This window comes from Canis lupus, chromosome X (genome assembly GCF_003254725.2).
Source record: "Canis lupus dingo isolate Sandy chromosome X, ASM325472v2, whole genome shotgun sequence".
Lineage (NCBI taxonomy): Eukaryota > Metazoa > Chordata > Mammalia > Carnivora > Canidae > Canis > Canis lupus.
The window spans coordinates 26,244,247-26,250,899 of NC_064281.1; the positions used below are offsets into that span (position 1 = coordinate 26,244,247).

General features: G+C 41.4%; 1 long non-coding RNA gene across 1 annotated transcript; it reads left to right on the forward strand.

Moving 5' to 3' along the window:
- The first annotated feature begins 395 nt into the window (after positions 1 to 395).
- LOC112655803 (uncharacterized) lies at positions 396 to 6,653 on the forward strand. The gene is made up of 2 exons (XR_003133902.1): positions 396 to 485; positions 6,414 to 6,653. It is a non-coding gene; the product is annotated as an uncharacterized LOC112655803 (long non-coding RNA).

Here is a 6,653-nt window from a genome sequence, read left to right on the forward strand (position 1 = left end):
CCACAGCAGACTATTGATAGTGATTGCATTGTATCTGTATATGATTCAGGGGTATGTTGCTATCTCCATAGTATTAAGTCTTCTGATCCATAAATATGGGCTGTCTTTCAATTTCTTTAGGTCTAGGATCTTTTTTTTTCTGCTCACTCTGAACCCAGGACTAGGATCTTTTAAAATATAGATTCTGATTTAGACAAAGGCCAAAAATCTGAATTTCTAAACAAGCTCTCAGGTGATGCCATACCACACTCTGAATAACAGTGCTCTAAGAGGGAGGAGACTTCCACCCTTTGTTGTCTTAGTCTGTTTGGCTGCTATCACAAAGTACATAAACTCAGTAGCTTATAAACAACAGAAATTTATTTCTCACTGTTCTAAAGGCTGGTAGTTCTAGAACTGGTTGCCAGTATGACTGGGTTCTGGTGAGAACACTCTTCTGCATCACAACTGGCCATCTTCTTACTACATTCCCACATGGCTGAAGGGTAAAGGAAGCTCTCCAGTCTTTTATAAGGACACTAATTCTCATGGGGACTCTACTCTTATGATATAATCACTTCCCAAAGGCCTCACTTCCTAATACCATCACATTGGGCATTAGGATTTTAACATATGAGTTTGGGGAGTGGAACCATACATTGGGTCTACAGCATTTATTGAGGTTTGGAGGACCCATGTATTGGTCTCCACAAACAAAAATACCCATTTCCACCTCATATACAGTGCTTCCAATAGTTAACAATGGTTATAGATTGGTATGGGAAAGGAAGAGAGGCCTTTCTCCTATCAGAAAAAATTGTGAAAGACCTTAAAATTGGCAAATAAAACCAGACTAACTAACAAAAAACCAAACCACATTTACTGAGTGTCCTTTTTGGAGCACCATTCATGGTTATCTCCACCTTTCATTGATTTTGAGCCATTTTATTACTCTGTAAGTTGCAGAAAACTAGTAATAATGCACACAATTCTTGTCCACAGAAATGAGAGTGAGTTGTGTTGAGTGGAATGCAACTTATTTTGACTCATTTGGCATCAGTTTGTGCATTTACTTTAACATTCCTTACTGTCTACCTAGATACGTATGGCTCTTTGAATTATCCTTTGAATCATTTGTAACATCTTACTGGTTTTCTCGTTAATTAATGAGTTAAATAAAATCTTTGAAACATACTATCTCATATAGGCAAGAGATTTTAGTTTCTTTTTCTTTAATTATCCTCTAACATTCCTCATTCTCATCCCATCCCACTAGGAACATAAGAAGCCCCACAGGAGTTGTCTTGGTACATTAAGCACTTTTTTGGGCTGCTCATCAGAGATATGATTCCTGACAAGTATTTGGGATCTAAAGGCATAGAATTCCCTACTGGAATATGGACTGGAATGATAGCATCCCTGAGGAGAAGGAGGCAGAGGGTACTCTGGGAAAGAAGGAAACCAATGCAAACCAATGGAAGAAGAGGGCACTTAGAGAGTGGGTCACAGGAAGGACCTCATCCACAGAATCCTGTAACCCCTGTGAGGCTGAGGCTGGCCAAGTGCATACTAGGGAAGGCGGAGAAATAGGCATGAGTGGTAAAGGCCTGTAGAGAGCCATAAGCAGCTGAGAATGAAGGGAATGTTGAAAGCTTCCAGGCAGGGGAAGTAGCAGAGATTTGAGGGGATCTGACAGGCTGAGTTGCATGATCTGGGTAAAATTAACCCTGAAAGGAGGTAGGAACATGAGCTTTTGGGGCCAGGAGAAAGGATATCTTCATCAGTATTTTTGTGCTCTTTGAGTCATACCCCTGATAGGGGTGTTGGGACCCACAGATACTGAGAGTGTGGAGTATTTGGGACTAGGCCATGAACTCTCCTTTCCAGAGACAATTCCTTCCAGCTGGTGATCAGAGGTGGGGAAACTCTAATGCCTTCTGGCTCATTCAACAAAAGGGCATCTTTTTAGCACAAAGGCCATAGGAAAGTTTTGTGGTGGTTCCTGTTTGGTTGGGTACTAATGAGATGTCCAACACTCACATGCATTGTATTCTGAAGAGGCAAATGCTCTTCTGGTCTTCACTTCTTCACTGTTCTGATTTTGGGTGGAGGGAGAAGAGAATTGGTATCTTGAGAGACAAAGCAAAGATCTCTAAACTTCAATATACTCATTGTATGTATTGGTGTGTGTAAGTTGATGACTGAGATTAGTTTAGTTAAATATAAATTTTCTCTAAAGTCGCCTTTCCATCTTATTCAATGTGCTACATATTCTCCATTTGCTTCTCCAGTACTATTCTCTGTCCTTTTCCATCTTACTCTGAGCCCTGGGAGACTGATTTGTATGGACTGCATCCATGGGCTCCTGGCCCTCTGGATCCTGGTTAGGCTCAGCTAGTGGGAGGCATTGGCAGGAGATGGGCAGGAGGAGAGGGGTTGGGATATTTATTTTCTTGGTTTTCTCTCTTCAGGGAAGATAATTAAGAGGCAAATCTGTTACCCTTTAATATATCTAGCTCCCTGAATGATGTAGGACCACTCTCAGGAGGGTCCTTATGCAAGCACTGCTCACTTCAGAGGAATTTACCCCAAAGAGTAGGTATTCTTTGGCTCAGGTTTAATGCATAGCCTAAGAAATTCAAGAGGACCCAGAATCCAGTATGCAGCTGGGCATTGCTTCAGTCCAGAGAATAAATGGAAGAAATAGACTAAATAGAAATAAAGAGGAAATAAAGTACCTCATCCACAACAGTCTTGGGCAACAAAACATAGCCCAAGTCAAGCTGCCACCCAAGGTTCAGACTCCAGTCGTGTAGCTTGTAGATTTCTCTAGCTCCTGACTCCCTTGTTTCCTTAGGTGACTGACCTTTTGGTTACCACTCATTTAATTGGTAGGCCCATTAGAAAGAGAAACAGGAAAGAGGAAGAAGGGAGAGTCATTTTCTACTAGTTATTAGCCATGTTAAAAAGTCTGGCTAGGGAAGATGACTTAATAAGGTTTGAGGATTAACCGTTTATTTCAAGTAAACTCTTGTCTTTCCTTGCTCACCTTCTACTGCTCATGATTAGTTATTGCAGATTGCTCTACACAGCACTGCAAAGTGAGTCCAATCAATATACACAAGAGATTATAGATGCTGACTATTTAATTAGAATAGCTCCTAGGCAAGAAGGCATAACCCCCAATTGTAGATAAGTCAAAGGGAGATTTTAAAAGTTTTCTGTGCTTGTTATCTTTAAATAGGGAATGAAAAATTTTTATTTTGTGACATTCAATTCCTTCATAGAAAACACTAGGTGTAATAGTCAAGATAGGGAAAGCTGTGTTGTAGCAACAAACCAAACCTAAAAATCTCAATGGTTGAAGACAATATGCATTTTTTGCTCACATCAAAGTCAGAAGCAGGTGAGGCGACCCTCTTTCACAGCTCTCTAACAATGCTTAACTTACCAATACTAGCTAAATTCCACCTTTTAGTTGTATTTTCTCAGAATTCTTCACTCCCAAGTGCACAGAAGGGAACCAGGAAGCACAGAGACCTCCCATTTATTCTTCATTGCCTTGGACCAGGACTCATATGCACTTTGCCCCAAAACAACCTCAAGGAGGTTGAGAAACGGAGGGGAAAATTGACATTTAGTGAGCAAAATTTCTGACATGTATGTTTTATTTATTTGTTTAATTTTATTTTAGAGATTTTTATTTGTTCATTTGACAGAGGAGAGAGAGCATAAGCGGGGGGAGCAGCAGGCAGAAGGAGAGGGAGAAGCAGGCTTCCTGCTGAGCAGGTAGCCCGATGCGGGACTTGATCCCAGGACCCTGAGATCATGACCTGAGCTGAAGGTAGATGCTTAAGTGACTGAGCCTCTCTTTTAGTTATTTAAAAAATTATTTAGAACTCACATGTTTGACCAATGTTATTTATTTACTTATTAGAGTGTGATTATAGCAAAGATTCTGTTAAAAAAAATTTACCAGTGTATGTAGGCCCAATAAGTAATACAACTTGTGTCATCCCATTTCTATATAATTGCTTCTGTGATCATAGTTGTCTCCCATCCCAGGTCCTAGCTTGACATTTGGATTCAGATCCAACCCCACTTCCTTTTTTCTTTTATATATATATATATATTTAAAGATTTTATTTATTTATTCATGAGAGACAGAGAGAGAGAGAGACAGAGACAGAGACAGAGAGGCAGAGACACAGGCAGAGGGAGAAGCAGGCTCCATGCAGGGAGCCTGACGTGGGACTCGATCCCTGGTCTCCAGGATCACGCCCCGGGCTGAAGGCAGGCGCTAAACCGCTGAGCCACCCAGGCTGCCCTTTTTGTATATTTTTTATTGGTGTTCAATTTGCCAACATATAGCATAACACCCACTGCTCATCCTGTCAAGAGCCCCCCTCAGTGCCCGTCACCCAGTCACCCCATCCCCCCCGCCAACCTCCCTTCCACTACCCCTTGTTTGTTTCCCAGAGTTAGGAGTCTCTCATGTTCTGCCTCCCTCTCTGATATTTCCCACTCATTTTCTATCCTTTCCCCTATATTCCCTTTCACTATTTTTTATATTCCCCAAATGAGTGAGACCATTAATGTTTGTCCTTCTCTGACTAACTTCACTCAGCATAATACCCTCCAGTTCCATCCATGTCGAAGCAAATGGTGGATATTCGTCATTTCTAACGGCTGAGGAATATCCCATTGTGTGCATAGACCACAGCTTCTTTATCCATTCATCTTTCGATGGACACCGAGGCTCCTTCCACAGTTTGGCTATTGTGGACATTGCTGCTAGAAACATCAGGGTGCAGGTGTCCTGCCGTTTCACTGCATCTGTATCTTTGCGGTAAATCCCCAGCAGTGCAATTGCTGGGTCATAGGGCAGATCTATTTTTAACTCTTTGAGGAACCTCCACACAGTTTTCCAGAGTGGCTGCACCAGTTCACATTCCCACCAACAGTGCAAGAGGGTTCCCCTTTCTCCACATCCTCTCCAACATTTGTTGTTTCCTGTCTTGTTAATTTTCCCCATTCTCACTGGTGTGAGGTGGTATCTCATTGTGGTTTTGATTTGTATTTCCCTGATGGCAAGGGATGCGGAACATTTTCTCATGTGCTTGTTGGCCATGTGTATGTCTTCCTCTGTGAGATTTCTGTTCATGTCTTTTGCCCATTTCATGATTGGATTGTTTGTTTCTTTGCTGTTGAGTTTAAGAAGTTCTTTATAGATCTTGGATACTAGCCTTTATCTGATACGTCATTTGCAAATATCTTTTCCCATTCTGTAGGTTGTCTTTTAGTTTTGTTGACTGTTTCTTTTGCTGGGCAGAAGCTTTTTATCTTAGGTCCCAATAATTCATTTTTGCTTTTGTTTCCCTTGCCTAACATAGATGTATCTTGCAAGAAGTTGCTGTGGCCAAGTTCAAAAAGGGTATTTCCTGTGTTAGCCTCTAGGATTTTGATGGATTCTTGCCTCACATTTAGATTTTTCATCCATTTTGAGTTTATCTTTGTGTATGGTATAAGAGAATGGTCCAGTTTCATTCTTCTGCATGTGGATGTCCAATTTTCCCAGCACCATTTATTGAAGAGACTGTCCTTTTTCCAGTGGATAGTCTTTCCTGCTTTGTTGAATATTAGTTGACCATAGAGTTGGGGGTCCATTTCTGGATTCTCTATTTTGTTCCATTGATCTGTGTCTGTTTTTGTGCCAGTACTACACTGTCTTGGTGATCACAGCTTTGTAGTACAACCTGAAATCTCCAACCCCACTTCCTACCTAAAATCTCTTCTGTCTGAAGTGAATACAGCCTCCTCTGAAGATCTATAAGGATTAGTGCCCATACAGTTAGCATGGCAATCGATCATGGATGCCTCCCCCCACCCCAGCCATGGTTTGTCTTTAATTGCCTTGAACTATTAATCATCTCCTTTTGTGTCGTGTCCCTTTGGCACAATGGTGTCCTAATTTATAACCTCTTGGAGCACAAATCAACTGCAAAGCACCCAACAAAATAGAATAGCACAGAATAGGTGCTCAAAAACTGTGGGCTGACTTAATCTGATTTGACTGGATTGATAGAGTCAACAAATATGTATTAAGCTTCTGAGTACCATGTTCTAGGATCTATGCAAAGAACTGTGGGTAAAGAGATGATTAAAACATAGTGCCTATCTTCAGGAGGCTTTCAGAATTTTAGGGCTAGAATGAATTCAAACCAACAGAGTGTGGTAGCCAGTCTCCGAATGTAGCCCTAATAAGTCATTCTTCCCCAGTTTCGAGAATGCTACTCCTCGTTTAGAGTTGGCATTTATTTTTCCTGCCCAGTGACTGCCTTGGCCAATAGAATATGGTAGAAGCAGCATTCTGGAATGTAGAAGAGGATGGGCAGAACTTTTTTTTCCACTCAGAAGTTTCTCTCTCCCTGCAGAATGGCACTCTCCCTCTGCATCCAGCCACCATGCTGTAAAAAGACCAAACCCCCAGAGGTCGCAACAAGGAAGGCAAAAGGGGCTGAGTTCCAGACAACAGTCAACCCCAACTGCCAGCCATGAGTGAGCCATTTTAGATCTTCCAGGTGACCACAGACTCAGCTGACATCACAAAGAACAGAAACAGTTCACATGCAGAATGATAACATTATAATTAATAAAATGGTTGTTGTTTTAAA